This window comes from Muntiacus reevesi, chromosome 9 (assembly GCF_963930625.1).
Source record: "Muntiacus reevesi chromosome 9, mMunRee1.1, whole genome shotgun sequence".
NCBI lineage: Eukaryota > Metazoa > Chordata > Mammalia > Artiodactyla > Cervidae > Muntiacus > Muntiacus reevesi.
The window spans coordinates 63,953,286-63,965,766 of NC_089257.1; positions in this window are offsets into that span (position 1 = coordinate 63,953,286).

Genomic DNA, 12,481 nt, shown 5'->3' on the forward strand with positions numbered 1-12,481 from the left:
TTAACTCTTACAATCAGTCAGTGTAAGTCTTCTAGCTATTGTCTTTTTCAAAATTGTTTTGACAACCTAGATAATTTTTATTTCCATATAAATTGTATTTATTTATTTATTGGCTGTGCCTCATGGCTTGCAGGATCTTAGTTCCCAGATGAGGGACTGAATCCAGGCCCTGGCAGTGAAAACACCAAGTCCTAACCAGTGGACCACCGGAGAATTCCCTCCAGATAAATTTTAGGATGAAGCTCTTGATTTCCTCAAAAAGCTTTTTATAATTTTGATTAAGATGCACTGCATACATGTTTAAGGAGAAATGACAACAACATTGGGTCTTCTGATTCATGAATAGTATTTACTGTTCCATTATTTTATTTTATCTTTTTTGGCCTTGCCAGGTGGTATGCGAGATCTTAGTTCCCCAACCAGGGATTGAAACTGTGCCCCTGAAGTGGAAGCACAGAGACTTTTTTTTCTTTTTTTTTTAATTGGAGGATAATTGCTTTACAATGTTTTGCTAGTTTCTGCTGTACAAGAGTGTGAATCAGTTATAAGTACACATATATCCCCTTCCCCTTGAACCTCCCTCTTACCCTCCCCAACCACCCCCCTAGGCTGTCCACAGAGCAGCCTAGCTCCCTCTGGGGCCTGAGCTCCCTGCATCATGCAGTAACTTCCGACTGCTGCTGCTGCTAAGTCGCTTCAGTCGTGTCTGACTCTGTGACCCCATAGACGGCAGCCCACCAGGCTCTGCCGACCCTGGGATTCTCCAGGCAAGAACACTGGAGTGGGTTGCCATTTCCTTCTCCAATGCATGAAAGTGAAAAGTGAAAGTGAAGTCGCTCAGTCATGTCCGACTCTTCGCGACCTCATGGACTGCAGCCTGCCAGGCTCCTCCATCCATGGGATTTTCCAGGCGAGAGTTCTGGAGTGGGGTGCCATTGCCTTCTCCGAACTTCCCACTAGCTAGCTATTTTACGTGTGGTAATGTATATGTTTCAATGCTACTCTCTCAATTCGTCTCACCCTCTCCTTCCCGAGTTGTGTCTGTCCTTTATGTCTTTGTTTCTATTCCTGCCCTGCAAATAGATTCATCAGTACCATTTTTCTAGATTAAATATATAGGGTGTTAATATACAATACTTGTTTTCTGACTTACTTCACTCTGTGTAACAGACTCTAGGTTCATCCACCTCAGTTTTCTTTTTTTTTAAATTTATTTTTATTAGTTGGAGGCTAATTACTTTACAATATTGTAGTGGCTTTTGTCATACATTGACATGAATCAGCCATGGATTTACATGTGTTCCCCATCCCGATCCCCCCTCCCACCTCCCTCTCTACCCAATCCTTCTGGGTTTTCCCAGTGCACCAGGCCCGAGCACTTGTCTCATGCATCCAACCTGGGCTGGATCCACCTCAGTTTAACTGACCCAAATTCATTCCTTTTTATGGCTAATATTCCATTGTATACATGTACCACATTTTTATCCATTCATCTGCTGGTGGGTGTCTAGGTTTCTTCAAGTCCTGACTATTGTAAATAGTGCTGCAATGAACTTTAGCGTACGTGTGTCTTTTTGAATTTTGGTTTTCTCAGGATGTATGCCCAGTAGTGGGATTGCTGAGTCATACAGTAGTTTTATTCCTAGTTTTTAAAGAAATCTCCAACTGTTCTTCATAGTGACTATGTCAATTTACATTCCCAACAACAGTGCAAGAGGGTTCCCTTTTCTCCAGCATTTATTGTTTGTAGATTTTTTGATGATGGCTATTCTAACCATGTGAGGTGATACCTCACTGTAGTTTTGATTTGCATTTCTCTAATGATGAGTAACGTTGAGGATTTTTTCATGTGTTTATTGGCCATCTGTATGTCTTCTTTGGTGAAAGAAAACCTGTTTAAGTCTTCTGCCCACTTTGTGATCATGTTGTTTGTTTTTCTGATATTGAGCTGCATGAGCTGTGGAAGTGCAGAGTCTTCACTCCTGGACTACTAGGGAAGTCCCACTGCCATCATTTTAGATCATCTTTAAGCGTTACTTTGGAACTTTCATTGTAAAGGTCTATATATTTAATAAATTTACCCTTAAGTACATATAATATATTCTTCACATTCATAAGAACATTTTCTTGAGGTTGTAGCAAACACCCCATTTTTGGGAAACCCACAGTAAAGTGTTTAATTTCTGATTAAATGTGCCCGAAAAATTTAAACAATCAACTTGATGTCTTTATTAAGTGTAACAATGTGCTTGAGGAATTAAGAACCTCAATGCTAGGCCTAAATAGACACCCAGTCTAGATATCTAACTCACTGGCTAAGTGCTCTGCTTTCATTGCTCACCAACTTTGAAGACTGTTGTTGTTGTTCAGTTGCTTAGTCGTGTCCAACTCTTTGCAACCCAATGAAATGCAGCATGTCAGGCTTCCTGTCCTTTACTATCTCCCACAGCGTTAGTCCTTCCAATGAATATTCAGGGTTGATTTCATTTAGGATCGACTGGTTTGATCTCCTTGCTGTCCGAGAGACTCAAGAGTCTTCTCCAGCGCCACAGTTTGAAAGCACCAGTTCTTCAGCGCTCAGCCTTCTTTCTGGTGCAACTCTCACGTCCATACATGACAACTGGAAAATCCACAGCTTTGACTATACAAACCTTTGTCGGCAAAGTAATGTCTCTGTCTGGGTTTGTCATAGCTTTTCATCCAAGGAGCAAGTGTCTTTTAATTTCATGGCTGCAGTCACCATGCATAGTGATTTTGGAGCCCAAGAAAATAGTCTTACAGAAAATAAAGATGGATGAATAGTCAAGGTTAATTTTCAGGTCTCAAGAAAGAAAACCATGAAACCAGAGGAGAGCAGATGCTGGAACCAGCCAAGAATAGGAATCAGCAACCAGAATCCTAAGAGGCTGCTATATAGTGGGAAGTTGGAACTCAGGAGGTAACTTGATATTGTCCACATTAGTTTTGGCAGACAATTTCTTGCATCTTCTTATATGCCTTAAAAAGCTGAGTATTCCTAAAGGCAATATCTAAATAAGTAATTGACAAAGTGATCTTAGTCCCATTGAGTTTCTTTTCATTTCTGTTTATTTATTTCATTTTAGTTTATTTAATTTATTTAATTCTTACTATGAGCCAGGTGCTCTGCTAATCGATGGTGAGAAAAGATGAGTAAGGTAACATTTCTGTCCTCAAGGAACTCCCTATCTAGTGATAGATATGGACACAAAGACCATATATATTCTGATAAAATATACAACAAAAGAGGAGAACATTGCATGGTCTAAGAAATGAAAGGAGGAGGTGGGGTGATTAGATAGGGTTTCTAGGAGAAAATGATGCCTCATCTGAATCTTTAAAAAAAAAACAAAACAACTTTTAAAGAGCAGTTTTATGTTCCCAGCAACATGAGAAGAAGGTATAGAGATTTCCCATACCCCTCTTGCAAACCCACATGGACAGCCTCATCCCTATTGTAACAGAATGGCACCTTTGTTATAACTGATGAACCTACATTGACACATCATAATTGCCCATAATTACTTTTATTAGGGTTTACTCTTGGCATTGTACATTCTGTGGGTTTGGAAAAATGTACAATGATTTGTATCCATCATTATAATATCACACAATATTTTCACTGCCCTAAAAATTCACTGTGTTCCACCTATTCCTCCCTCCCCTTCCCTCTCCAAACCTGGGCAGTCACTGATTTTGTTAATGCTGCCATAATTTTGCCTTCTCCAAACATCATGTGGTTGGAATCATACAGTATATGGTCTTTTCAGATTAGCTTCTTTTACTTAGTGACATGCATTCAAGATTCCTCCATGTCTTTTTGTAGCTTGATAGATCATTGCTTTTCAGTGCTAAGCAATATTCTATTGAATGGATATACCACTCACCTCTTAAAGAATATCTTGGTTGCTTCCAAGTTCTCACAGTTATGAATGAAGTTGTCTTAAACATACATGTGCAGGTTTTCATGTGGACCAAAGTTTTCAACTCATCTGAATAGATACCAAGAAACTTGATTTCTGGATTATATGACAAAAGTATGCTTACTTTTGCAAGAAAACACTAAACTGTATTCCGAAGTGGCTAAACCATTTAGCGTTCCCACCAGCCTATGGCACACCCTTATCAGCACTTGCTGGATTTTGACTATTCTAATAGGTGTGTAGTGATATCTCATTTTTGTTTTATTTTCAGTTCCCTAGTGATATATGATGTGGAGCATTTTTCGTACGCATATTTGCCATCTGTATATTTTCTTTGGTAAGGAGTCTATTAAACTCTTCGGCCCATTTTAAAAATAAGGCTGTTTTCTTATTGAGTTAAGAGTTCTTTGTATGTTTAGGATGATAGTCCTTTATCAGATGGGTCTTTTGCAAATATTTACTGCCTTGTCTTTTTATTTTCTCTCGACATTATCTTTTGGGTACAAAAGTTTTTTTTATTTTTAATGGAGTCCAGTTTATCAATTATTCCCTTCATGGACTGTGACTTTGGTGCTGTGTCTTTTTTTTTTTTTTTTTTTTTAAATATTATTTTATTAGTTGGAGGCCAATCACTTTACAACATTTCAGTGGGTCTTGTCATACATTGACATGAATCAGCCATATAGTTACACGTATTCCCCATCCCGATTGGTGCTGTGTCTTTAACATACCTAAGATATTTTCATCTATGTTATTTTCCAGAAGTTTTATTCTTTTGCATTTTCCTTTGTTTTTAGTGTTCTATAGTTTTTTTTTTTGTTTTTTTGTTTTTGTTCTATAGTTTTAAAGTGGTATACCTAGGGGTTTTTTACATTTATCCTTCTTGTTGTTCTCTCATCTTAATGGATCTATGATTTTGTGTCTGACTTAATTTGGAGAAATTCCCGGTCATTATTGTTTCAAAATTTCTCTCGTTCCTTTCTCTTTGCCTTCTCTTTTTGTATTTCTATTTTGCATATCTTACATCTTTTGTAGTTGTTCCACAATCCTTGGATATTCCACTCTATTCTTTTCCGTCTTTATTCCCTTTGCTCTTTGGTTTTGGAAATTTCTATTGATATATCCCCAAACTCAGAGAGTGTTTCCTCAGTCATGACCAGTCTACTAATAAGCCATGAAAGACATTCTTCATTCCTGTTACAGTGTTTTTGATCTCTAGCATTTATTTTTGATTCTTTCTTAGAATTTTCATTTCTTTTCTTGCATCACCCATCCATTCTTGCATGATGTCTCCTTTATCCCTTAGAGCCCTTAGCATATTAATCACAGTTGTTCTAAATTCCTGGTATGATCATTCTAACTACTCTGGTTAGATATCTGTTTCTGGTGCTTGCACTGTCTCTTCAAATTATGGATTTTTTTTTTTTTTTTTTTGCTTTTTAATATGGCTTACACTTTTTCTTAATTGCTGAACGTGATGTACAAGGTAAAAGGAAGTGTTATGTACAGGCCTTTGGTAACGTGATTGTAAGATGTGTGTTGGGGTGGAAGCATTCTGTACCTCAACTGTCTTAAAGAATAAATAAGAGTTGCCAGGTACAAAGCAGAGAGGGCAGAGGAGAGAGGTAAGGGGATAGCCAGATTAAAGGCTTGAAGCAGAAGGGCAGCAAAAGCAAAACCTCCTTTGCTTAATATCTCTCAGGCTAGAATACCATGGTGATAACTTCGTATTAGCTGTCTCCCTCACCAGTTTGGGATCATGCCCAAATCAGCTTTATACTCTTCACATTGACTGACACAGAGCATGGATTCTGTGTGCAATGCCCTGTAAAACTAATAAATAACAGTTTCCCAATGACAAGGGACCTTTCTGCTGTCAGAGAATCACCCTGGACAAGCATAAGTCCAGCCTCATTGTTACACTGGAGAATAAATTAGAACTGCCTCAAATTCTATTCTATTACCACCATTCTTTCTATATTACAACTACCACAACATATAGATAGCTGGTAGTTTATATATACTATATATATACATATATATGGTAGTTTATATACAGTATATATGGATGGTACTTTATATATACTATATATGCTGTTTGTATCAATCCCTGGGTCAGGAAGATGCCCTGGATAAGGGCATGGGAACCCACTTCAATATTCTGGCCTGGAGAATCCCATGAACAGAGGGGCCTGGCAGACTGCAGTCCATAGGGTGGCACAGAGTTTGCCACAACTGAAGCAACTTAACACTCAGGTATGCATACTGCTTGTAAATAAATATATTACAATGTCATAAATATATAGCTTATGTACACACATATGTAATAAGTGGGCTTCCCAGGTGGCACTAGTGTTAAGGAACCTGCCTGCCAATGAAGGAGACTTAAGAGATATAGGTTTGATTCCTGGGTCGGGAATTTTCCCTGGAGGAGGGCATGGCAACTCACTTCATTATTCTTGCCTGGAGAATCCCATGAAAAGAGGAGCCTGGCAGGCTAGAGTCCATGGGGTCACAGAGTGTTGGACATGACTGAAGTGGCTGAGCACACATGCACAGTCCTCAAAAAACACATCATCATCACTTCACAATAAAATTAAAGCTGAAAGAAGTGAGATAACTTACCAAAAGCCCCACAGCAAGTGATGGATCTGGAATTCAGAGCCATTTCCTTATAAATCCAGCTCTTATGTTATTTAAACTTCACTTACGTTATTTAAACTTCAAACCACTGAAGTAGAGCAGGCATGGCCTCTGTGTGGGATGAGAAAAGCTTTTCAAAAGTGCTGGGAACAAAAAGAGAGAGTAGGATCAAAGTAAGCAGGGCCTTGCAAAGAGGAAAGTGTTAACTTAGATAGGCAATAAAGAACCTTTTTAGGAGTAACATAACCATTATTAGGGAACTTGAAAGTTAGAAGGCATCTCAGGTGAGAAGAGTGTAGAAACATGTTTATATTAAATAGCACAACTTATATTTACTCAAATTCTTTTTTTTTTTTTAGATTTTTTTTGATGTGGATCATTTTAAAAGTCTTACTGAATTTATTACAATATTGCTTCTGCTTTATATTTTGGTTTTTTGACTGGGAGGCATGTGGGATCTTAGCTCTCCCACCAGGGACTGAACCCATGCCTCCTGCACTGGAAGTCAAAGTTTTAACCACTTGACCACGAGGGAAGTCCCTTAAATTCTGACTTATGTAATCACTTGGCAGGGAACTTACTTCTTCTAAGGCCAGCCTTTATCTCCCTAGCCCTAATTATTGATAGCTCTTCGGTAAGTATACTTTGTATTTCTTCAGTCAAAAGAACAAAACAGCACAGGACCAGGGTGGGAGCTTTGTATTATCTCAGTGCTGGAGACCTTCTAGGTTAAAACAAAACCAATAATCCATTTATTCGCATCCATTCATTCTTTCATAACACTAATCTAGTATTCCCACGTGGTCACTTTCTATCAGTTTGGGATACAGACATTTCTGCCCTTTTGGATCTTCACTCTGCTGGTGTGTGTGTGTGTGTGTGTGTGTGTGTGTGTGTGTGTGTGTGTGTGTGTGTGTGTGTGTGTGTGTGTGTGTGTGTGTGACTCACTCAATCATGTCTGTTTCTTTGCAATCCCATAGCCTGCCAGGCTCCTCTGTCCATGTGTGTGTGTGTGTGTGTGTGTGTGTGTGTGTGTGTGTGTGTGTGTGTGTGACTCACTCAATCATGTCTGTTTCTTTGCAATCCCATAGCCTGCCAGGCTCCTCTGTCCATGGAATCCTCCAGGCAAGAATACTGGAATGGGTTTTCTTCACTCTGCTGGTCTGTGTGTGTGTGTGTGTGTGTGTGTGTGTGTGTGTGTGTGTGTGTGTGTGTGACTCACTCAATCATGTCTGTTTCTTTGCAATCCCATAGCCTGCCAGGCTCCTCTGTCCATGGAATCCTCCAGGCAAGAATACTGGAATGGGTTTTCTTCACTCTGCTGGTCTGTGTGTGTGTGTGTGTGTGTGTGTGTGTGTGTCACTCAATCATGTCTGTCTCTTTGCAATCCCATAGCCCGCTGTGTGTGTGTGTGTGTGTGTGTGTGTGTGTGTGTGTGAGTCACTCAATCATGTCTGTCTCTTTGCAATCCCATAGCCCGCCAGGCTCCTCTGTCCATGGAATCCTCCAGGCAAGAATACTGGAATGGGTTGCCATTCCCTTCTCCATGGGCTCTTCCTGACCCAGGGATTGATCCTGGTCTCCTGCATTGGAGGCAGATTCTTTACTGTCTGAGCTACCAGGGAAGCCTGCCCTCTTATCTCTGCCCTTATTAGAGGCCTCTGGGATCCCTCCCACCCTTACTTTTTTCATTAAGGTCTCTTGATTCCAAGTTCAAACTACACTCTTTTTAAAAATGTTTATTTTATTGAAGTATAGTTGATTAACAATGCTGTGTTACAGTTCTGCTTACAGCAGAGTGATTCAGTTATGCATACATACATTCTTTTCATATGCTTTTCTATTATGGTTTATCACAAGATATCTAATATAGTTCCCTGTGCAGTTACACTCTTGAGAGTTCATCCAACAGTATCACAGTTGTTTAACCTCTGTCTCTTGTCCCTTGCTCTTTTTTTCTTTTTCTTTTTTATGGGAGTATAATTGCTTTACAGTGTTGTCTTAGTTCCTGCTGTATAGGGAAGTGAATCAGCTCTATGCATATATACATATCCCCTCCCTTTGGAGCCTCCCACCACCCCCATCCCACCCCTCTGGGTCATCACAGAGCGCCAGGCTGAGCTTCCTATGTTCTGTAGCAGCTTCCCACTAGCTGTCTATTTCACACAGGGGAGTGTACCTAGGTCATTGCTCCTCTCAATTCCTCCCCGGTCCCTGTCTCTCAATCTCCCCATCTGAGCACAGGCCAGGAAGAGACCTTCCTCCTTCTTTGCCATCTTTCTCTCTTCCCCATCCTAAGTCCCCACATGCTCAGGTGCCAGGCGCTTGGCCCATGATGGAGTCCTTGCCCTTTCTCTCCACCAAAAACTCCTGCTGCTCCTTGATTCTGTTTCTACACTGCTGTGACTCACCCTCTTTTTCTCTTAAAGTCCAGTTTCCTTATTGTGGCTCTGAATTCCCTCCTTCCTTTTAGGTCCTAAACTGCCTCCCCCGCTTCATCTCCCACCCCTCAGTGCACACTCCATTACTCCACACCTCCATCTACCTAACGTTCCCCAGGCATTTTTCCTTGTCTTTGCCCTGGCTGTCCTCTGCCTTCAGTGTCCTTTTTACAGTCCTTGACCTGTGGAAATTCTATTACTTCTTAAAGCTTTGCAGAGTTCTAACAGCCATTCCTCTGTAAAGCTTCCCCATTTTCCCCCAGTTAGAACAAGTCAGAAGTGACTGCAGTTTCCCGTTCTGCTTTTCTTCCCCGTGCTACCTGCCCAGGGTCTCTTTCTTCTTGAAGAAGTTATCACGTTGTGTAGTTAAGAACCGGCTTCTCAGCAAGATGTCACACTGGAAAGCAATTTGCTGAAATATGTGATCTCAGGGGTTAATTAGCTGATAAAGTTTAACTTACAAATATAGGAGGCAGGTGGTTACAAGACACAGACTTTATTATTGAAAGTCAGACCCCAGTTTTGACTTCTCCCTTTTTCCCTCCCTTCCTTCCCAAAATGAGGTTGGCAAAGTACACATTAATCAGATAATGTAGGGCCTTGGAGTCCATGGTAAGTGTAAGCAGAGATCATTAAAAGATCATGGACTTCCCTGGTGGCGGAGCGGATAAGAATCTGCCTGCCAGTGTAGGGGACCCAGGTTCAATCCCTGGTCTGGGAAGATTCCACATGCTGCGGAGCATGTGGGCCTGCATACCACAACTCCTGAAGCCCGTCCAACAAGAGCCTATGTCCTGCAACAGGAGAAGCCACCAGCTGAGAAGCCCATGCACCACAGCTAGGGAATTGCCCACCCCCCACCCCTGATCTCCACAGCTGGAGAAAGCCCATGTGCAGAAACGAAGACCCAGTGTAACCAAAAATGAATAAATAAAATAAAGCAGTGTGCACATGTCCAAAAAATTTCATTAAAAGAACTTAAGGAGTGGATTGAGAAGATCCGATTTCTGTCTGGGAGGGGCTTTTTGGTTTGCTTGTTTTTGTAAAAAAGCTTAACATATGCCGTTTTAATCATTTTCATGGGTACAGTTCAGTGGCATTAACTCCGTTCACATTGTTGTGAACCTATCAACACTATCCATCTCCAGAACTTTTTCATCTTAAACTGAAATTTCAGTCAACCATTTTGCTTTTTTGCATCCCTTTTTCTTGGGGATGGTCTTGATCATTGCCTCCTGTACAATGTCACGAACCTCTGTCCATAGTTCTTCAGGCACTTTGTCTATCAGACCTAATCTCTTGAATCTATTTGTCATTTCCACTATATAATCATAAGGGATTTGATTTAGGTCAAACCTGAATGGTCTAGTGGTTTTCCATACTTTCTTCAATTTAAGTCTGAATTTGGCAATAAGGAGTTCATGATCTGAGCCACAGTCAGTTCCCGGTCTTGTTTTTGCTGACAGTATAGAGCTTCTATATCTTCGACTACAAAGAATATAATCAATCTGATTTCGATGTTGACCATCTGGTGATATCCATGTGTAGAGTCCTCTCTTGTGTTGTTGGAAGAGAGTGTTTGCTATGACCAGTGTGTTCTCTTGGCAAAACTCTGTTAGCCTTTGCCCTGCTTCATTTCGTACTCCAAGGCCAAAATTGCCTGTTATTCCAGCTATCTCTTGACTTCCTACTTTTGCATTCCAGTCACCTAACATGAAAAGGACATCTTTTTTTGGTGTTAATTCTAGAAGGTCTTGTAGGTCATCATAAAACCATTCACCTTCAGCTTCTTCAGCATTAGTGGTTGGGGCATATAGACTTGGATTACTGTGATATTGAATGGTTTGCCTTGGAAACAAACAGAGATCATTATGTCACTTTTTAGATTGCACCCAAGTACTGCATTTTGGACTCTTTGGTTGACTATGAGGGCCACTCCATTTCATCTAAGGGATTCTTGCCCACAGTAGTAGATACAATGGTCATCTGAATTAAATTCACCCATTCCAGTCCATTTTAGTTCACTGACTCCTAAAATGCTGTGTTCATGCATGAGTCAAGTGCTCGGGCCTGGTGCACTGGGAAGGCCCAGAGGAATCGGGTGGAGAGGGAGGTGGGAGGGGGGACTGGGATGGGGAATACGTGTAACTATATGGCTGATTCATATCAATGTATGACAAAACCCACTGAAAAAAATAAAAATTAAAAATAAAATGCTGTGTTCAAAAAAAAAAAAAAAATGCTGTGTTCACTCTTGCCATCTCCTGTTTGGTTGGCAAAATGGTTGTCTGAGGAGGCCTTACAAATAGCTGAGAAAAGAGGAGAAGAGAAAGGCAAAGGAGAAAAGGAAAGCTATACGCATCAGAATGCAGAGTTCCAAAGGATATTAAGGAGAGATGAGAAAGCCTTCCTCAGTGATCTATGCAAAGAATTAGAAGAAAACAATAGAATGGGAAAAACTAAGATCTCTTCAAGAAAATTAGAGATACCAAGGGAACATTTCATGCAAAGATGGGCTCAATAAAGGACAGAAATGGTATGGACCTAACAGAAGCAGAAGATATTAAGAAGAGGTGGCAAGAATACACAGAAGAATACAAAAAAAATACAAAAAAGATCTTCATGACCCAGATAATCACAATGGTGTGATCACTCACCTAGAGCCAGACATCCTGGAATGTGAAGTCAAGTGGGCCCTAGAAAGCATCACTACGAACTGGAATTCCAGTTGAGCTATTTCAAATCCTAAAAGATGATGCTGTCAAAGTGCTGCACTCAATATGCCAGCAAATTTGGAAAACTCAGCAGTGGCCACAGGACTGGAAAAAGTCAGTTTTCATTCCAACCCCAAAGAAAGGCAATGTCAAAGAATGTTCAAACTACCACACAATTGCACCTATCTCACACGCTAGTGAAGTAATGCTCAAAATTCTCCAAGCCAGGCTTCAATAGTATGTGAACCAAGAGCTTCCAGATGTTCAAGCTGGTTTTAGAAAAGGCAGAGGAACCAGAGATCAAATTGCCAACATCCGTTAGATCACAGAAAAAGCAAGAGAGTTCCAGAAAAATATCTACGTTTGCTTTATTGACTATGCCAAAGCCTTTGACTGTGTGGATCGCAACAAACTGTGGGAAATTCTTAAAGAGATGGGAATATCAGACCACCTTACTTGCCTCCTGAGAAATCTGTACGCAGGTCAAGAAGCAGCAGTTAGAACTGTACATGTAACAACAGACTGGTTCCAATTGGGAAAGGAGTACATCAAGGCTGTATATTGTCACCCTGCTTATTTAACTTATATGCAGAGTACATCATGCCAGACTCTACGGAGCACAAGCTGGAATCAAGATTGCCGAGAGAAATATCAATAACCTCAGATATGCAGATGACACCATCCTTTTGGCAAAAAGCAAAGAGGAACTGAAGCCTCTTGATGAAAGTGAAAGAGGAGAGTG